Genomic DNA, 21,665 nt, shown 5'->3' on the forward strand with positions numbered 1-21,665 from the left:
GGACTTCAACTATTCCCATATTGACTGGGTACATGTCACCTCAGGACAGGATGAAGAGATAAAGTTTCTTGACACCTTAATGACTGCTTCTTGGAGCAGCTAGTCCTGGAACCTACAAGAAGAGAGGCAATTCTTGATTTAATCCTAAAGTGGAGCACAGGACCTGGCTCAAGAGGTTAATATAGCTGAACCGCTGGGTAATAGTGACCATAACATAATAAAATTTAAAATCCCTGTGGGGAGGAAACACCAAAGCAGCCCACCCTGGTAGCATTTAATTTCAGAAAGGGGAATTACACAAAAATGAGGAAGTTAGTTAAACAGAATAAAAGTTACAGTGCCAAAAGCGAAATCCCTACAAGCTGTATGGAAACTTTTTAAAGACACCATAATAAAATGTATACCCTAAATTAAAAAACATAATAAGAGGACCAAGAAAGTGATACCATGGCTAACCAACAAAGTAAAAGAAGTAGTTAGAGGCAAGAAGACATCCTTTAAAAAGTGGAAGTTAAATCTGATTGAGGAAAATAGAAAGGAACATAAACTCTGGCAAGTGAAGTGTAAAAATATAATTAGGAAGGCCAAAAAAGAATTTGAAGAACAGCTAGCCAAAGACTCAAAGAGTAACAGAAAAAAAGTACATCAAAAGCAAGAAGCCGACTAAACAACCAGTGGGGCACTAGACGATTGAGATTCTAAAGGAGCACTCAAGGAAGATAAGGCTATTGCGGAGAAACAAAATGAATTATTTGCATCAGTCTTCACAGCTGAGGATGTGAGGGGGATTTCCAAACCTGAACCATTCTTTTTAGGTGGCAAATCAGAGGAACTGTCTCAGATTGAGGTGTCATTAAAGGAGGTTTTGGAACAAATTGACCAATTAAACAGTAATAAATCACCAGGACCAGATGGTATTCACTTAAGAGTTCTGAAAGAACTCAAATGTGAAATTGCAGAACTACTAACTGTGGTATGCAGTCTATCATTTAAATCAGTTTCAGTACCAGATGACTGGAGAATAGCTAATGTGACACCAATTTTTTTAAAAGGCTCCAGAGGCGATTCTAGCAATTATAGGCTGGTATGTCTAACTTCAGTACCGGGAAAATTGGTTGAAACTATAGTAAAGAACAGAATTATCGGAAAAGATTAACACAATTTGTTGGGGAAGAGTCAACATGTTTTATATAAAGGGAAATCATGCCTCACTAATCTACTAGAATTCTTTGAGGGTCAACAAGCATGTGGACAAGGGTGAGCCAGTGGATATAGTGTACTTAGAGTTTCAGAAAGCCTTAGACAAGATTCCTCACCAAAGGCTGGTAAGCAAAGTAAGTGGTCATGGGATAAGAGGGCAAGTCCTCTCCTGGATCACTCACTGGTTAAAAGATAGGAAATAAAGGGCAGGAATAAATGGTCAGTTTTCAGAATGGAGCAAGGTAAATAGTGGTATCTCCCAGGAGTCTGTACTGGGACCAGTACTGTTCAAAATATTCATAAATGGTCTGGAAAAAGGGGTAAACAGTGAGGTGGCAAAATTTGCAGATGATACAAAACTACTCAAGATAGTTGTCCAAAGCAGACTGCGAAGGGTTACAAAGGGATCTCACACAACTGGGTGACAGGGCAACAAAATGGTAGATGACATTCAACGTTGATAAATGCAGAGTAATGCACTTTGGAAAACATAATCTCAACTATACATATAAAATGATGGGGTCTAAATTAACTGTTACCACTCAAGAAAGCGATCTTGGAGTCTTTGTGGATAATTCTCTAAAAACATCCACTCAAGGTACAGCAGCAATCAAAAAAGCTAACAGAATGTTGGAATAATTAGGAACGGGATAAATAATCAGACAGAAAATAACATATTGCCTCTTTATAAATCCATGGTACACCCATATCTTGAATACTGCATGCAGATCTGGTGGCCCTATCTCAAAAAAGATATATTGGAAGTGGAAAAGGTTCAGAAAAGGGCAACAAAAATTATTAAGGGGAGATTAATAAGACTGGGATTTTTCAGCTTTGAAGAGACAACTAAGGAGTGATATGGCAGAGGTTTATAAAATCATGACGGGTGTGGAGAAAGTAAAACTAGGGCCCACCAAATTAAATTAATAGGCAGAAGGTTTTAAATGAACAAAAGGAAGTATTTCTTCACCCAATGCACAGTCAACCTGTGGAACTCCTTACCAGATGATGTTGTGAAGACCAAAACTATAAAGGGGTTCAAAAAGAACTAGATACGTTCATGGAGGATTGGTCCATCAATGGCTATTAGCCAGGATGGGCAGGGATTGCTGTTTGCTACAAGCTGGGAATGGGCAGTGGGATGGATCACTTGATGATTACCTGTTCTGTTCATTCCCTTTGACGCACCTGGCATTGGCCACTGTTCGAAGACAGGATACCGGGTTAGATGGATGATTGGTCTGACTTGGCCTGGCTGTTCTTACCTCTTTGATTTTTGAATGCCAAGTAAATGAACCACTACTCTTATTTTTCAAATGAAGACATCATTTAGAAATAACTGTAGTTCAGGTCTGGCGTTAGAAAGTGTCGTGTCACCGAGGGGTCAAAAATTGTATGGGGCTATGAAGGCCCAAACGAGGCTCTTTTTCTGGGGGGCAGTTTCAGGCGTGTTTATGTCTGCATTTCCGCCAGTGGCCCACATGGTTAAGTTTTCTTGTTTGTCAGGAAGGAAGTATAGGGAGGGAGCGAGGCAAAGCATGCAGTGACTTCCTTCACTCTGCTTACAGCCCTGGGCTGGGGGGAGGAGGTGAAGGGGATGAAGGGACAGGGGAGGCGGGAGACCAGCGAGCAGCCTCTTCTCCTCATCTCCCTTCCCTGGGCACTGCCTTGCAGCCCCTTTCCCAGCTCTCTCCCTCTGCTTGGCTGGGCTCCCCTCCCTAGCCCCGCCCACTCCCGGCTACCTGGGCGGGCCCGGAGCAGGGGGCGGGCCCCGGGCCCTCTCTCCCCGCCTCCCTCAGCCGGCTCATGCCTGACGCGAGCTAGGGGGCAGCGGCTAGCGCCAGCCGCCCTCGCTGGCAGCGGGTGTGTGTGTGTGTGTGCGTGCGTGCGCGCGCGGGGGGCGCCTGGCCGGGGTCCGTGCAGCCGGCCGGAGGGGCCCGGGCCCGGGGCATGGAGAGCCTGCTGGAGAACCCGGTGCGCGCCGTGCTCTACCTGAAGGAGCTCACCGCCATCGTGCAGAACCAGCAGAGCCTCATCCATACTCAGCGCCAGCGCATCGACGAGCTGGAGCGGCGCCTGGACGAGCTCAGCACCGAGAACCGCAGCCTCCGCCAGCAGCAGCCGCCGGCTCCCGCCGCCGAGTCCCCGCCGGCTCCCCCCGCCGCGCCGGGCCAGCAGCAGCCCCAGCCGGAGCCGCTTCAGCACCCCCAACAGCTCCCGCCGCCGCCGCCGCTCCCGAGCAGGCAGGCGCAGCCGGGCCCCAGCGGTGGCGGCCGGGCTCCCGCTCACCAGCATCCCCCGCTCCAGCCCCATCAGCACCCCCCGGGGGAAGACAGCAGGCAGAGGGGCTGCTGCACCGCCCTCCTCCAGCACAAACCCCCCCAGGCCATCGGCAAAGGCGTCCTGAGCAGGAGAGCGGAGTAAGTGGAGGGGGACCCGGGGGGAAGGGGGAGACGAATGACTCTTTCCAGGCCGGGCGCCAAGTCCCGGGGATCTGGGCTCGAACCCGCCGTCCCCCTGCAATGAACAATGCGGGGAATCCCCGCCTAGCTGCGCGCTCGAACCCGAGCAATGCAGGGGGCAAAGAGGAGCGAGGCTGCTGCTGCTGCTTCCGAGGGGCATCGTCCTCCACCTGCCCCCGAATTGCTTCGTGGTCTTGTTTGCGCGCGTGGGGCTGGGAGAACACAACCCACTCGGGGCGCACACGCCAGCGTCGTGCTCTCCGGGTGGTGTCTGGCAAGAAATTAAGAAGTCTGGGATCAAAGCTGATCTCAGTGTAGGCAAGGCAGGGAAGGGGGCTTTGCAAAGGCCAGTAGCCCTGGGCCAGGTTCTGTTTTCATCAGGGTTGTGCAGCTGGCAGCTGAAAAAATCATCCCTGTCTGACCGAGATGGGATTTTCTCACCAGTAGGGATGGCTTAGCGTATTACACATCACGATTGTGGGTCTACAGAGACATAAATGCTATACAGTTATGATATTTAGGATGCCCACGTCAGTTATCTGGGTTTATAGCTTTTTTTCAGAGGGGTATCCAGCTTTTTCAGCTTTTTACATCCAGGTATGTTCAGCTTTTTAAAGGGGGAAAGTATATTTTGCTGGCCTTTCCTCTTTAAGAGAGACAGCATGAATACTATTACTGAATGCTAATAATACTCTGTGTGTGTGTGTGCATGTAGAGATAGATCGGATATAAGGACTAGCTATCCAGCACTGAAAGAGAATAATACTGGAGAGTTATGGTTTTCTGGTTTATGTATCCTGTAAGTCCCATCCTCTCACCAGCTTGTAATTACAACCAAGCTAAATATCTGATCTGCTGTTTCTTAGGTGGGTTGGAAATGATAGTCTTTTTGGTCAAAAGCCAGAGTAAGTGAAATTAGGAAGAGAAGAAAGAGAAGGTAGATTCTTTAAGATTCTAGAGGATAAGAGAAAGAAGCTCACATTGGTGGTAAAAACAGAGCTGTATCTCTCATCTAGATTAAAGTGTATGCCTTTCTTCCTGGTGTTGTTGAAGAAAATGAGGTCCTCTTCAGCACCACTTCTGAGCCCAGCTCATGTTCTTTTTCTCTTATTTGCTCTTTTCAGAAAAGGAACCCTTCTGTGCTGTGTTTGTTTTGAATGCAGAAGGGCAGCTAGAAACATGAGGCTTTATTCTTAGCTGGTGTAAATGGAGCGTCAGTGATTTACACCAGCTGAAGATCTGGCCCATGACTGAGTGGGAAGCAATGCAGAAATGACAAAGTAATTTATACAGCACCTTATATGAACAATATACTTGCCATATCAGAAGCCCCGAAAAGATTATAATCTGCGGGCTCAATCCTGCAAACCCTACTTGCTGAGATCAATGGCACTGCTCATGGTAGTAAGCACTATGCTAGATAATAAACTCCAGGAACGGGCCCTTATTTACTATGCATTGTAAGAAGCTATAAAAACACATAAGAGCTAATTCTGATCTCCCTTACTGTAAATTCAGAATAAATTCAATGGAGTTACACCACTGTGAAACCCATGTAAGTGAATGTAGAATCAAGCTCATTGTTTTTAAACAGTGAGCAGTGAAGCCAATATTAGGAACACAACATTGGCAAGGTTTTCCTTTCATCTGAATATAGTTTCTCACATATGTCATTAGACAGACTGAAGAGTCAGTTTCAATGCACAAGTCTGAATCTCTCTCTCTTTTATAAGCCTTTCATTTTTGGGGTTTGTTTTGGGGGAAAAAACTTGTGAAATTCTTATTATTTCATATCAAAATGCACAAGCAGAGGAGCATTAAGGACACTACTGATCTCTGATACATACACAATGATTTGTGGAAAAATCAGGACTGCTGCCGGGGATAACATAACAATCCCTGAAGCTCTCTTCACTCAGGAGGATCAAAATAACTTGCTTCTATTTCCTCCTATAGCATAGGCAAACCAAAATCTTTGTATAAAAATAAATGCATGAGATTGAAAAAGGTCTAAACTCCTCACTTCGGCAGGTTCATTGTCTTTTATTGATTAGATTCACTGGGCTTCACCCTCTCTTATCTGCAAGTGCTAGAGGGAAATCAAAGAAACAGCAAAATCTAATCTAAAGGCAACTTGAACGTGGAGGATCTTTCACCTCCTTTTGACAGGGTGCCTAATATTCACTAAGATCCAATCTGCCAATTTAAGAGTTGCATTTGGACTTCTATGCAACAATAGGGGAAATTTGATTCAGAAGACATAGTGTGTGGAGAGGACCCTATATTCCCCACTCTTCCAAGCATTGTGCTGCCATATTATACATGCTGAAATCCAATGTTCTCTTAAATTCCCCCTCGCTCCCCCAGTCTTCTGACTAGGCCTGTAAGAACTGAATAATAAGCAGGAGAGAAAATGGCCTCTCCAAATGGAACAGAAATGAGATCTTGTAGGAATGTGATGGATGAAAGAAGGGCTTAAAGTGATTTCAAGGAAGTACCAGGTTTGTTATTGCCCAGCAATAGAATTCCATCAGTTTATCACAAAAACTGAGGGGCCCAGACAGCTGGTTTAAATAATTTTATAATGCTCCCTTCTACCTCAGAGATAACCCAGAGGTCTTTCTTATTTTGGGCCGGGGTTGAAATCCCTTGTGACCCAGCTCACCGTGAATGGAGGTGAACAGCCAAGCTTTTAGACAAGTGACTATCTATCTTCACCAGCCTGTCTTTTTCTCAAGGGGCCTGCAGAAAAACACAGGCCCTTTGTTTTTAATAAAGTTTAGGATAATTCATTTTATCATTTTTCTTCTCAACAGTAAAAAAACCCAAACCCCTACATTTGAAATAAAAAAAATCTATGTGTTCCAAATCCTTCTTTGGAAAGGGGGGAATTCATCAGGTATGCAGAGGATAGTTAATTGCTGCTGCGTGTCAGCAAGGACAGTAATGCAGAGCTCACCTATGAAAGAGGAGGGAGGGGAAAAGATTTACATAGATATTTCTCAGCAGGAATTAGGCTGATTATTATTCTGTGACATATATCTCTTTCTACCTAGGAATCTATTGCATAAGTGCCTCAATTACTGCTTTAAAAACAAAAAATAAGGTCAGTCATTCTGGAATGCGTTGCCGCAGAAATACAAGTTCCCAAATTAACATGCCTTACATCACCCTCTTGTCTTAAGAGACCATTCCAGAGTATCCCCCAATGTACTGGGTATAATTCCCCCACCCTAGCTTTATCAGAAGAACAACCTTCATTGCTAGTCCCTGGAGACGCTTCATTGTATGTACCAGAGGATTCTATCAGGAATGAATTTGGTTCTCTTCTAAGTGGGTCAAATCCTGCAGTCCCCACACAAGTGAAATTCCCTCAGTGGGAGCTGTGCCTGAATAAGGACTAAAGAGTTTGGTCCTATGTGCATAGGTGGCAAAGTCCTTTGTGCTATAAAGAATAATAACAGATTTTGATACAAATACTTTGAACATCTATAGAACCTTCCATCCAAAGATCTCAGTGAGGTTTCCAAATATTAATCTGAGGCAGGGAAGTATTATTTTCCTTGTTTTACTTATGGTGAAGCAAAGGCACAGAAACATTAAGTAACTTATCCAGCATCACAAACGACGCATGTGACACAGCCCAGAACAGAACCCAGTTCTGTTGAATCTCAGCTCTTTGTTTGGACCACAAGATCATCTCTCCTGCAAGAAGGATCTCATGGTACAAGTTTTACAAAACCATTCCCAATGGTTTATAAACTATTTGGATTTGCACTGGGCTGAAACCAGTTTTATTTTATTTTTTGTTGGTTTGTTTCAGATCGGTAGTTTTCCCTTACCCTGTAATACAGAAGGCATGATTTGAGAGAGCTAGATGTTACAGTAACTTAGTCTTTGCTATGGACTGAGGCCATTTGCTATATTTTTTGTTTAATTTTAAAAGCCCAATTATGTAACTTTAAAATGAAGCTATTGCATATGCGGAGGTGCTGTTTTCCATAATTTTTCTTTTTAACTATGCATTAATGTTCTATTCTATGGATTATCTCCAGGGTAAAGGCATTAGACAAAATCCCACTGATTTCAATTAAGAGTTCCTGTAAATATTATGGGTTTGCTATTACTATTAACATATTTTGCCATATTTGCGCATTGCACCAGTAAAAACAATAAGAATACTGCAGTGATCTTGCATTCCTTGAACACCCCAGATCCCCACGGATTTCATTTTTGGGTGCACTAACCGTCTCGGGGCTTGACTACATTGGGGTTTTAGCCACTAGTTTAGCTGCACTGGTATTGCCTCAGTGCAAACTCTATAGTAGTTTTGTAAGAAGTGCCCTGCAGCGGTGTGGCTCACCCTGGCTTCAGATGGTAGAGGTTTGCATTAATGGCTAAAGCCCCAATGCAGACAAGCCCACAGATGTTTTAAGAACAACATTTAATTTGACTAAATAGCCCAAGAGGGAGGAAAATTAAAATAAACTATTTGCAGCTATATCCCATTTTAAGGTATATCCATAGTGGTTCCAAAACACTACAGTATGATATGAATTGAATGATCATGTAAAATCTGCATCAGTGTCTGGTAATGATGCCATGTATAATCCCAGACAAAGGGATAGGAATTAATGGCTGATAACAATACCATGAGAAATACCAGCTACAGGGACAAAGAATCCATGCCCAGGAACAATACCATATGAAATCCTAGCTGCAAGAATAGAGTTTGAATGCCTAGTAATGATGCCATGAGCAATCCCAGCCACAGAGACAGCACCTGAACTTGTGGAATTGATGCTATACAAAACCCTTGCCAGAGCAACAGTGTCATTGCCTGGAAAGAAATCCCAGTGGCAGGACTGGGCATTAGTACTTTAGTAATGCTAGCACATGACAGAGTATCCGTGCCTCCGTGGGAAGTGCCAGCCAGGGAGTCGGGGGTATGTCTGCACTGCAATTAAATATTCATGCCTGGCCCATGCCAGCTGACATGGGCTTGTGGGGCTCAGGCTAAGGGGTTATTTAATTGCGGTGTAGATGTCGGGGCTCAGGCTGAAGCCTGAGCTCTGGGATCCTCCCACTTTGCAGGGTCCTGGAGCTCGACGGCTATCCTGCAGCTAAACAGCTGCAAGCCTAAGCCCCGTGAGCCGGGGTCAGCTGGCATGTGCCAGCCACAGGTTTTTAACTGCAGTGTAGACATACCCAGGGAAGCAACTACAAGTAATGACTCTATATGAAATCCTGCCCAGGGGGACAGCTAGTCAGTGCCTAGAAATGAAGTCAAAGGAAACCCCAGTAAGGAGGACAATGTATCTGTGCCTGTTACAGTGATGTACTGACCTATGGACAGGGGAGGCCATGGCCCAAGGTACAGTACATACCAGGCAACATCCAATGGTCAAATAAAGAGGGGCAAAGGATGCAGACATGCTTTGACTATTTTGGTTTGGATTTCACTCAGCTGCATGTTTTCTCACAGCCAGTTGGATGCTCTCTGATCACGTGGATAGTGTGCTCAGTGCCTTCCTGCATCTATCTGAACTTTTTGTTGGTTTGGCCCTTTTGGTGTCACTTCCCCATGCAGACCCAGGGTTAGGGGCACATTTTCTTTACTTTCCATCTTTAGGAGGAGTGGACTCATAGGGCAATATTTTGAGTGTCATCCCACAGCAACCAAAAGGCTTAATTCCTTATTGCTTGGGAATGGTGAAAGTGAACGGGTGAATGTGTCTATTCACAAAACCATTGGGAATTCGTGCTAGAAAGACAGTGTCTCAGTGACCAGTAATGAGCCACACAAAATACCAGCCAGAAGATCAGGATATCAATTCCTGCTAATGGTGTTGCACAAAATACTGACCAGAAGGCCAAGGTCCAGCTAACAGAACCATGGATAATGTTGGCCTGAAGGACATTGCATCAATGACTGCTTATGGTACTGTGTAAATTCCAGCCAGAAGCACAATACATCAATGCCAGGTATTGGTACCATTTGGTCAGCCACTCCATTCATGTAACCCTCTTTGCTGTACCTGTGCATTGAAGCAAATGTGGTATGGAAGGTCACTCACTCTGCTGAGATTCCTACTCTAGTAGTTGGCACAAATAACTGATATTCCAGTGTTCAGGTTTTTTGAGAGTTAAAATCAGCTTCATTAGCCTTCATTCTCTCTCTCTCTCTCTCTCTCACACACACATACTCTTTATAAATAATTGTATTTGTATAATATCAATCTTTGTTTATACAACTTAGAGATACAGTTTATGGATGCATGTGAGATGGTATTTACATTATGCAAACACTACATGTTTTCATATGCTCTGTGTGCAAAGTTATCTGAGCTATTGATCGGAGTCAGTCAGAGCACTCAGAAATGTATTCCTAGCCTGGCACCATGCCAGCTCATGAGACCATCATCTAGGCGGGGTTGCTCTTTTATTAATTTCAGTTTCTTTCTAGTGGTTCAGAACTACATGGACATATGTGCGCATGCACGCACACGCACACACACACAAGATTGCAATGACTTTCACACCTTGCCTATCCAGATCCTGCTCCTTTGATTGTATTTGCCTACCATGAAATCCTAGTGTGAAAGAAAGTCTGAAAAGAACTCTGCTGTCTATCTATCTTAATCTTTCTGCTTCTTGTTTAGTTTGCTTTTCATGTTTTATTATTTGTCTCTGTTTTGCCTGTTATTTTCTGTGTGTCTCCTTAGCTGTGTTGCTCTCTCTCTCTTTGCTTCTGTGTTCAGCTATGGTTTATTTCTCTCTCTCTATCTGTGGTAAGAAACCTTATGTGATTTCCCCCTTAGAAAAAACACTATAGAAAGTCAGAAATGTGCTTTGTGCAACAGATGGGAAAATATTTAATCTGTTATAAAATTACCAGTCACCTGTGATCCATGGCTGTAGAAGACTATGAAGAACAATAAGCAAAAGGGGAAGGAATCACTTATGAAGTCATATTAAAATGAGCCTGAAATGGGGGTGGGGGAGGGTTCCTCCAATTTCTTTCATACGAACTCTGGAAAATATTTATTTTTTCTCCAAAAAGATCTGTATCCTAACACAAGCTATGTTTATAGCATTCTAGATATGGTTTTGTTGTTTGCTCAGCTAAATCCTGGATAGGAAGATGTGAATATTGGCTATTGGCTTTATTCTGCGGCGTGGCTCAGTTTGGGAGGCAATGTGGTCAGCAACCAGGTACTGGACTGGTAATCAAGAGATCTAGGTTTATTCCCAGTTCTGCCAATGACCTACTTTGGAAACAAATCACTTCACCTATTTATGGGTATAATTACACTTCTTTTCCTCTGTAAAGCACTTGAAGACCTAGAGATGAAAAACACTAGATAAGAGCTAAGTATTCTTAAAAGCTCCAGTAAAGGAAGCAGCATAAATGTATTGTTAATTAGTAAGGTAATTGTGTGTGTGCATGAGTGGGCATGCATCCACGTGTGTGAGAATGTGTTTGAATGTACATTAGTGTTTGTTTAAGACCAAGATCAAAGTGACACAATATTTAGTTTCTATTTTTAGACAGAAAAGCAGATCTACAGCTGGTATAAAACAGCACAGCTTCATCGACTTGAATGGAACTAGGCCAGTTTACACCAGCTGAGGATCTGCCCCAGATTGTGTGTGTGCACACGTGTGTGTATTCACATACACAAACATACCCGCATACATTGGTTTCAATGACATTTTCTCTTGAGTGCTGACAATAGCAATGGATAGCAATGCATCACAGAAATAACAGTGAACAATGAAAAAGCCATTAAGCAACATTTTGATTCTTTGTGTAATAGGTTTGTAACATTTTTATGGTATTATAATTTAGGGCTGTAGGAGGTTTGTTTCTGTAGGCTCATAAAAACTTATTTTTTCGCACATTTGGTAATACCTTTATGTTCTTTACCTAGTGTGTGTGAACCATTTTTCTGGTGCATATTCAGATATTATTGTTATAGCTTTTGCGGGTAGCAAAATCTAAGATAATGTTCATTGCTTATCCCCTGTTTTCACATATCTTTATAACTTTCTTAGGTGAGACTGAAATGTTCCATGATTGGTCTCGTTGGAGAGGGACATTTTTTTTGGAAGTTTGAGGAAAAAAGCCCTTTATCTGATTTTGAGAAGAAAAAGGGACAACACCCACCGCCACCCGAAAAAATTTTCTATATAAATTAAAAAAAGATTTTTTGTTTTACTTGCTTATCAGTAACTCAAAATGGCTGAATAACATCCTCCAAATCTGAAGACGTCTCAGGGGGCTGATTCTCTATGCAGAATAGTCTCCTAGCCAGGTCTTGAAAACAGTAAGTTATAAACAGTTGGAAAATTGCTTCTGAGGAGGCTCAGTGAGCATCTAAGGAAGAATTTAACAGCCAAATGGAGCTCCTTCTTCCCCGTGGCTTCACATAGGAGGCTGGGGGAGCTTCTCTCCTTGACTAGGGACCTAGCAGGGGTGTTGCTTATCATCTTTATGAGGCAGATTATAAACGTATCTCACTGAAACACTGAGAACGAAAAACTGCTTTATTTTCAAGGACAGGAGAAAACTGTAGGCATGAAAACATTGCAGATTTTAGGTTCTCTTGCAGCATTAGGGCCGTGATGCATTTCAGGATTTATTTATTTTTTAAAATATTTTTGTTTTTCAAGTTCTGAGCTTTCCCGTAGAAAAGATGTTACTATCTAGTTCTGCTGCTTTCTGTCCCTGTGGAGTCCTTTAGCAGGTGCACCTTCAAAGTGGCTCACATTATCCTGCTCAAATGGGATAGTCCTCATGGTACCTTCTCAGATAAGCCTTATGGGTAAATGTGGGTTTGGTCCTGCGGGGCAAGAGGAACCCATTCCCATTACATTTATTCCAATACAGGGCCCATCTCCATTTTTTTTTTTCAGATTTATCCTTCTTTCTCCTGTAATTATGGAACCAAATCTGGTTTCCTCTTTTATTTCTTCTGCCCCCATCATAGGAGACTACTTCTGTCTCTGCTGAGCTCCATAGGCAGTTCAGATGCTTCTCAACTGTTTTTGAGTTCCATTGCTTGATTTTTAATTTGCAAATCCAGTTCCAGTTGGACATCAATAAATTGCCTATATCCCTCTTCCCCATAGTGATGGTGTATCTGGATTTCTCTCTAATTTATCCTGCGTGTCCATGCTGATATCCAGATATGCCGGATCTCTAACCTTCCTCTGAACCTGCAAAGGACCCGAGGAATTTCTTTTCTTCTCTTTTTCCTTTGTTGCACTCTACCCAGTTCACATTCTCAGCTGTCCCCATTCCACATACTAAAGGCTTGTCTACCCTGAGGGATTTTGCATTAGTGTAGCTACTCTAACGCAACCCCTTAGTGTAGACATATTGCACTAAGGTAAAGTGTGGCTTGTACCAGCACCATAACTCTGAGGGCAAAATTCTGTTTCACTCCAGTATAAATCTGGAATGACTTCAATAAAGTGCATAGCTGTTTCTGACATCAGACTGTGGCTCTGTGTTCTTTGTGGGACTAAAATCTGCAGCATTATCAGAGCTGGTCAATTCAAGTTAGTTGCTAATTTACCAACCTCTCTGTACATCTTCTCAACCAGTCACTTAAGATGTCAGTCAATTGTTCTCAAGATTTTCCCAAGAATTCTTCTGCACTACTCAAGAAGGAATGGTTTGGTCTCTCCCTCTGAGCCCCCTACGGAGCTGCATTGTCATCTGCTGGCTCTTCATTTCTGCTAAGATAGGAGCTATGGTTTCCCTCTTTATACAAGCTGGACTCAGAGACACCTACCACATCACACTTGCTCACTTTGGAAATATTATCCCACCTTTATATTCCTAGTTGTCATGGCTTCCACATGGCTAGGAAGTTCAGGAATTCAGGTTATTATTATTTATTACTTGCATTGTAGTAGCACCTAGGAGCACAATCAGAATCCTATTGTGCTAGGAGGTGAAAATGAGTTGACACAGTATCCTAATCTAATATATTGATCAGCATACATGCATTTGAACAGGGATGTGTGTTAGCTCTTTTAGGGCAAGGACCATCTTTTTGTTTTATGCATGTACAGTGCCTAGCACTGTATCGATGGCGATCACAAACTGCAGTTTATGACTCATCAGCATAGCACACCAACACTACAGAAAAATCAGCATGCTTCATCCAGACAGCTTTTCTGCAGCTGCTTCTCTTAAAAATTGTATGAAAGCTCCCAGTCCTAAAGCCAGTCCTTCCCCATTTCAAGGTGTTTTTTGCAATACTAAAAGGAAGCCAATGTCGATGTAGGAAGCAATGGCACTCTCTCTTACAGACCACTGCATTACTCCAGCTTTATAGCAGGGTAACTCCATCAGTGGCATACAACTGGAGTATCAGAGTGGTGAATCAGGGCTAGGATCTCTAAAATCTTGCCTAGACTGGGAGAAAAGATTTATATTTAAAATGTGTTTTAACTAACACATTTTAAAATGCTAGAGTAGACAGGAAAAGCTGTATTTTAACCTGTGTTAGCTGAATAAGGTGAACCGTAGGCTCTGACCCTAGGCCTAGAGTGGGCGAGGGAGAAGTGGGGGATGAGGAAAATGGGGCACAGAGAACCCCTGGCCTAGGGGGACGAGGGAATGCAGGCTTCACTTAGGGACTGGCAGGCCATGGCTCAACAGTCTCCAAAGTCCTTGGATGGCCCTGCTGGGCAGTCCGTGGGCCTGGCGGCCAAATTACAGTCTGTTGTTCCCAGTGCTCCCTGGGTTCTCCCAGCCAGCTGCATGGTGGGGAAGGTAGAGAGACCCAGGCCCTCACTCTCCATTGGCTCTCAGGGACCAAGGGGGAAGGAGTGTCTCAGTCTCCTCTTGCTAATAGGCCAGACCAGCTTCTCCTGGGCCACTTCCTATCTCCCTGCTCACTCTTCAGCAATCTGCCCCTCCCTAGCAGAGAGTTCCCAATCAGGCTCAGCATTTCGAGTAGCCTGCTTGCTTCTCAGTGCCCAGTTATTCTCCCAGGGGAGGGAAAAGGGTCAGGCTCTTGGCCTCCTAGTTGGGTCTGACCCACAGTCCAGACCCTTCTCCTATAGATCGCTCTGTCCCAGAAGCTGCCAACTGGCTTCCTCCCAGCAGGCTATTTGCTTGCTTGACTGTCAGAATCCCCTTGAAAGCAGGTCCTCCATTTGGAGCATACGCTGCAGCTACTGAGGGGCAGTGGCCTCTTGGCTCCTTCACACTCTTAGCCTTAGTGTGGGGTCTGTAAACCCCATCACAGAGACAGGGATGGGGACAGATGCAGCCCCTGGCATTGAGCAGGGGTGGGTAGAATAGGGAGCCCCTGCTATAGGAGGAGAGGAGGAGAATGGAGGCACAGAGAGCCCCTTCCAAGTGGTCTGGTGTGGGGGAATGCAGGGCTGTAGTATGAAGCAGAATGAGGGACCTCAGTATGGTGGGAATGAGGGTGCATACACTGCCGGAGCGTTGTGTAGTAGCGGGGAGAATGGAAGGGCACACAGCGCTCCGTGGAATGGGCGAAATGGAGGACGTACAGAACCCCAGGCATGAGGGAAGAAAGGGGGGTTGCAGGGAGTCCCCAGAATAGAGGGGGTTGGGAGGGTAGCACATGGGGAGCTTGTGGCAGGTAAGAGAGGATGTTTGCTGCCCCTGGTATGTGCAGTGAGCTTGGCCTACAGAAGCAATGAAATGTGTGACCTTCCAGTTTCTTTACATTTGTAACCTTCATAATACATTAAATAGTTGCTAGGTGTTTCTTCTTTTTCTTAATTGAATTTAGTTTTACTGGGGTTTCTTAGGTAACCACCACTGTGAAAAGTTAGATAATTAACAACACACATTTAACATGAAGGCTTAACTGGTACTGGCTCTGCCATTAGCTTCTCCCACTAACCAACAAAGCCTCCAATTAAGGGGGGAGCACACTTGTATATGCCTACTGCATTTCAGCAGATCATACCACCTCAGGCTGGGAACATGTCAGATCTCATAGACTAATCCATTTTGGCTTGATCAGGGTATATATCCGAGAGATGTTCAAGAAAAACCCAGAGTGTTGGGGGAGTGAAAATTCTGTTGTTGGCATTCCTTTCTGAATCAGTATTGAACCAAGATGCTGTCTTTCCAACGTGACATAGAACAGAGACCCTAAGCAATTGCAGCCCTTCCCGTGACACCTATTTGGAGAGCAGGAGTGTTAGCTCTGGTGCCCTGTTCAAATTCCAATAGGGACAGGCACTGTTACCCTGTTGTAATTATATTCCCCTGCAGTTTGAACTTGGTAAAAATGCATCCGATTCCTCACTGCCTTGCCTCTTGTGGAGTCACTTATACTTATGTGAAATGAGTGCAAAATGGGTGTGAAATGCTACCAAATCAGCAGAAAAGCATTTTACAACACGTTTGCACAGGGTTAAATGACAAAACAAGGCACAAAGCAGTGAAGAATCAGGCCATTGTTAAACTGTAACATTGCTGTGGGTTGTTACTCACTTGTCATGTTTCACACCAGAGGTGGCTGTATGTGTACTGTATTATCTTTTATGAAGTGCTTTGGGATCCTTCAGGAGTAAAAGCACTAGACAAATTCAGACATTAGAAATAAGGTGTGACATATTAACAGTGATGGTAATTAACCAGTGGAACAATTTATGAAGGGCATGGCAGATTTTCCATCAGTGGCAATTTTTTAATCAAGATTGAATGTTTTTCTAAAAGATACACCCTAGAAATAATTTTGTGGAAGTTCTATCGCCTGCGTTATACAAGCGATCAAACTAGAAGTCTATGAATCAATTAGTGCACACATGTACTCATATTTAAATATCCTGGCAAGTATTTGAACTTTTCCTCCAGCATCCCTCAACATGACAACCAAGGTCCATGAGATGAGAGAAGGACCTAGCTGAGGACAATACACAAAAGAATTACAAAAAGCTTCCAATGTTATATGATTAATTTCTATAGTATGAAGAACATTGAGCCAAATCCTGAAGTCCTGACTCACTCCCTGAGTGGATTAATGTTAGTAGGATTTTTGCCTAAATGAGGATGTTAGAATTTGGCCCAAAGATCATAGCATCCGTTCATGACTGATCATTTCTGATGTCAATCAGATACAACAAAGAAAGGATTGGTGTGGAGTGGATGTAAATTTGGGTTTAAAAGGAGGGTATACAATTTTAGGTATAAAGCAGCATACTTTTTTGTACTTCAGGACTATGAATACATGTTATACATATGTCCAGCAGGATTTACTGATTGCAGCCAGGGCTTGCACTAAAGAGCACGGAACTTCACTGAATAAGAGTTGGAATAATGATGGCCTGATTTGTTACCTATGACAGTGAGCCAACAGGAGGTCAAAGGAGACAATGTGTAGCAGGATGGGAATAGCTTAAAGTCACATCAGCTCTGCTGTTTCAATCTGGCCTGACTGGAGATAGCCTGGCTAGAGCATGCAACACACTGAAATCATTTTTCTTGCACGAGTAAAAGGGAAAGCCCCCCACAGAGTTAGACGCTGCGAGAGAGTTACAGAAGCAGAAAGTAATTATCACAGCAGTGCATGTGAACAAGTTGACAGTCCGCATTCTCCAATAGCCACAGCCTGGCGAGCTTCAGTTCCTCCTTAGCCACAGGGATGCACCCAAAATCAAATGCAAAGCCATGCAATGAATGACTGCCTCCATCCCCTCTCCTTGGTACAAGCACACCAGCACATGCAGCATTGAGTCACGCACGCAATCTCAAAGAATTGCATCGTCGCATCCTTCCCTGCCTTAGTCAAGGAGAGATCTTGTGTGACTGATATGCATGGCTTATCGGATTCTGGATTGCGGTTTGCATTTCCAGTAATAAGTAGAACACGCCACCTCCTGCCTCTCCTGTTTATGATATAGCATTGATGCTGTGACACATTTTATTAGCTCAGCGTGATTAGCCGTGAACTGTTATTTACCCCTTGGACGGGGGCTCTTCTCATAACCTGCCATTCTCATAGAGCTAATGCCATCTCTGCCAGGTTTTTCATTACGTGCCGGGTGCATGGGCAGGTCCCACGGCTCTTACATAAACCTGTGCCATATTCTCTCTATCTCACATGGGAGAGATGTGTGTTATGGAAATTCCTCTGCAACTTAATTAAAAGCCTTTTCACACAGGCAGGAATTCATTCAGTGGGGATTTCCTTGCTCTGGCATGGTCTCAGTAATAGCAAGGGTGGCAAGGAAGAGCTTTGGAATGGGAACAAGAAGCCATCTTCACATTCACTTTGAGTTGTAAAGTGTGCCTTGGATATTGCTAGAGTCTTTTTCTTTCTCTCAGCATTGACCCTGTGAAGTACTGCATGTCCTCAACTCTCCCGTCGCAAGAGGAGGCCTCACAGGTTTGGGCCCTCACATCTATCCTTCATTAGCTAGTGTCACTAATGCTTTCTTTCATTTGCTATGGTTTTGGACTTTCTCAGGTGGACAACAGCTTGAGTAGCCACTGGCATTGCTGGTGGCATCTGACAGCCAAGCAACAGAAAGGGGGCCAGTTTCCCAAGACATCTCCATTCTTATTTGCCCTTTATTTAAAAAGGCACTGGTAAAAAACAGGAAGCTTGCAGCCCTTCCAGCGGCAGAGGCAGTCGCAAACAGACTGTTCATTATAAGCTAAATGCTGTGCTGCCCACATTGTCTTGGTGACAGAAGTGAGCATGGTGGCAGTGGCATGTACACTATCCCGGCTCTATTGTGAGGCGCTTGCAGCACAATTTAGGACAACACATTCATTTTTCATAGAGAATTCCATTGCCATAGCCCAGATGGATTCCTGTGGAAAGGCTGGGAGTGTAAAGTTGAGCAGGAATATGGATGTGTGTCTGTGTAAAGTCAGGCATACCTGCGTGTGGGACATTAGTCACACATGAGTGTACGTTAGTGTGTGTACATGTGTGCAAATGGGAGGGTAAAGTCCTCTGACTGTGTATGGAGGGTATAAAATCTTGTGTATGAGAGGCACATGAAAGTACGCACACGCCCACATATGTACATCCGTACGAGTGAGCAGATTTAGACATATAGGCTAAATGTGCTTCACATCACAAATACCTGAGCTTCACATCAGAATGATCACGGGATTTAGAAACACATTGAATTAACAAGCCAACAACAGTAAGAAAAAGCAGATGGGGAATGCCCCATCTCACAAAATGGATTTTAAAAGGGCTAACATTTCACTGACTTGTTAAAATATGTCATTACTAATCCATCAAAATCAACACCGTGCCCTGCTTACAGATCTTTGCTACAAAATTACCAGACTCAGGAATCGCTATTGAGAGAGCTTCTCAGAGAGTCTCAGAAGAAGCTTTACTATAAAAACAGGCATCCTGCTATGTGGCATGAACTCTCCTTTTGAACAGGCAGCCTATGGTAGAAGGGGAGGATTGGATTTTAGCTTTCACGTGTGATTGTCATGGGCAGGGGATGGCACAGAATGTAAAATACTGACTAGCGTGTATGTCAACAACTTCCCTCTACTGGATGGAAACAGCACTGTGCAACTGCATGTCCCAGAATCTATACTAACTGCTTGTGGAGATTCTCCTTTAGCTTCAATGGTAGGGATCTCTGGAGCAAGAGGATCTAGTTCCATTCCCTACCACTCCAGTGAAGTTCTGGTGTGCTATATAATGACCCATTTGAAATCCTAAGCAGCCACATATTTGTTTGAATATAAGCCTTAAAGAAGCATTCAGATCATGCACTGGAGATGGTGTTAACACAGTAATGGTGTGTGTGTAACCCATTTAAAATGAAAGTGGGGCATGCTTTGTTTATCTCCAGCAGTCATCTCTCTCACTGCTCCCATTACCCTCTGATAGCTAGAGAGAGCTTTGGGGTACAGTAAATTCATGCATTAGCTATTCACTTCTACAGGCCTCATTGAGCGTCTGCCTTGAGTTTGAACCAAAGAGACTTTGGGAATCTCGGTCTGTTCCCTGGTGAGTATTTCTGTACATTGCAAACAAAGTCTAGCAGGACTGGAAGTCTGTGCTCCAATGCTCCAAGAAATCCAGAATCGAATTAGCAAGGTAGCATTGCAGGACAGCACTGAGATGAACTCAGAGTTTTGAATGTGGGGGTTTTGTTTTGTTTTTTGGGGGAGGGGCGGGGGGCACCAAAACAGGAAGAGAAAGTGCTGAAAGTCAGGACTGAGATGCATTGGTAATGCTGTGTGGAGAACCAAGACTGGAATGGCACAGGCCAGGATTCTGATATGTTGGCAGAATTGCGTGGGTGACCAGGATGGGACTAGCATAGCATGGTGCATTAGCAGGATTCTGGTGCATTGGCAGAGCTGCAGGGTAGCTCAGGATTAGATTATCTGAAGTGCTACAGGTAGAAGTTGGCAGAACGGCATGTGGGAAGCTTGCTTGTGCTCTGCCTGGCTCTAGCTAGTGCTTAATCTTTCACTTTCCTAAGCACCAAAATCCATATAAATTATAAAAAAAAAATTTCCCAAATGCATCAGAAAAGGCTTTTTAGCTTCATATATACGAACTTGGATAAAAGAGAACTTGGTATGAATCTGGAAAAGTGACATCTCAATTTTATTCTGCCCATCAGGATGAGGAGTGTGGGCTGCTTACTAGTTACTGACCTTCTCCCTTCCCCCTCCCTCCACCCCTTTTAATATTTGCTTATCCAGGGAGCTGCTTTCCATCCAGCAATACAGTCTGTTCTTTGTCTTCTCAGCCTGATGGTTTCTGGTAGCACCGAGTTAGAATAGGTTCATCCACTAGATAATCTAGTTAATACCAAATTCATCTACCAAGGATATTTCTGGCCTATTTCCCAAGATTGGAATGCTGCTTAATGGGACCGTGCCCATGCACCTGTAATATTCCTAGCTTCTATTCACCTACTTTAAACTGACACAGAATCCACTCACCCCTGTAATTACAGGCAATTGCTCCATCGATCCCCAGCTCACAATTACACTGGTGGAGGGATCTTAGCAATTCTATGCGTAGCTGGACACAGGCCAGAAATATTTTTGGTAGGAAGACCAATTGTCACTCTGCCACACTGGATTGCTGGGTATAAATTCATTTCTTTATCAGAGGCTGTTGTGCTTTGAAAAATCCACTTGGATTTTCTTAGCCAGGCTTAATTTTTATTAATTAGTAAAGGTTTTCAAGGAAGGCTGGATTAAACCAGCCTCCAAACAGCAGTCAAACCAAACTCCAAGCCAGATTTTATGCAGAATTAACTGAAAACAGCCACACTTGGGCTGATTCTCTTCTCACTTACTCCTAGAGGAAATCAGGATTTAATCCCATGAAGTTACTGCATCTGATTCAATGGAAGTCAATAAATCTGATTTCACATAAATTGGTGTCAGTGAGAGGAGGGCAAGGCCCTTGGTTTTCTAACGGACCCTGGCAACAGACACAGGTTTAAACAAACTTTTAGTTGCTGGATGAACAGTTAATAATAGGAGGGAAGGCATTTGGTAGTGAACAGTCTATATTGCTGACCATTGGCAGAGTCCCAGGTACCACAAAATATTTCCCTGTCAGAACCTACCATCCTTCCAAGGCAGCTTGTTCAGACGTCAGTCCTAGCCTGCTTCCAGACTCCAATCCAGCTTCTCTCAGACCTGTCCTCCAACCAGTCCCCAACCACCTGGGCCCTTCCCTTTGTAGACCCTCTGGTGGGTGGGGCCAAATAGACTCACAGCAGCACATTAACCCTTGCAGCTCCCCGTGGGGTTTGTAAATCCCAACATAGTGGCATAGCTGTCATCCATCAGCCGTGTTTTGGCACTACCAGTGAATTGGCACAGCAGCAGTTTCTACCAAATGGGCAGAGTCTGCTGCCATAGAGGCTGTTCTACAAAACATTGTCCATTTAGAAACTCAGCCCCATTCCAATTTCCATTATGAACAGGCTTAAAGTGAATTGTGAAGCAACTTTAAAAAAGCTCTGCTGTTTGGTGCT

At 43.9% G+C, this 21,665-nt stretch overlaps 1 protein-coding gene and 1 pseudogene across 1 annotated transcript in view; one reads left to right on the forward strand and one right to left on the reverse strand.

The window, feature by feature from the left end:
• Positions 1-21,324, reverse strand: part of WASHC1 (WASH complex subunit 1) — a 100,160-nt gene extending 78,836 nt beyond the window's left edge. The window contains exon 1 of the mRNA XM_067536244.1: positions 21,252-21,324. The gene's annotated coding sequence lies outside the window, so the exon portion shown is untranslated. The remainder of the gene's footprint in view (positions 1-21,251) is intronic.
• Positions 3,098-3,928, forward strand: LOC137145473 (IQ motif and SEC7 domain-containing protein 3 pseudogene; annotated as a pseudogene).
• Positions 21,325-21,665: the final 341 nt, after the last annotated feature.

Source organism: Emydura macquarii, unplaced genomic scaffold, assembly GCF_026122565.2.
Source record: "Emydura macquarii macquarii isolate MOO-44397 ecotype Brisbane River unplaced genomic scaffold, CSIRO-AGI_Emac_v2 contig_3530, whole genome shotgun sequence".
Lineage (NCBI taxonomy): Eukaryota > Metazoa > Chordata > Testudines > Chelidae > Emydura > Emydura macquarii.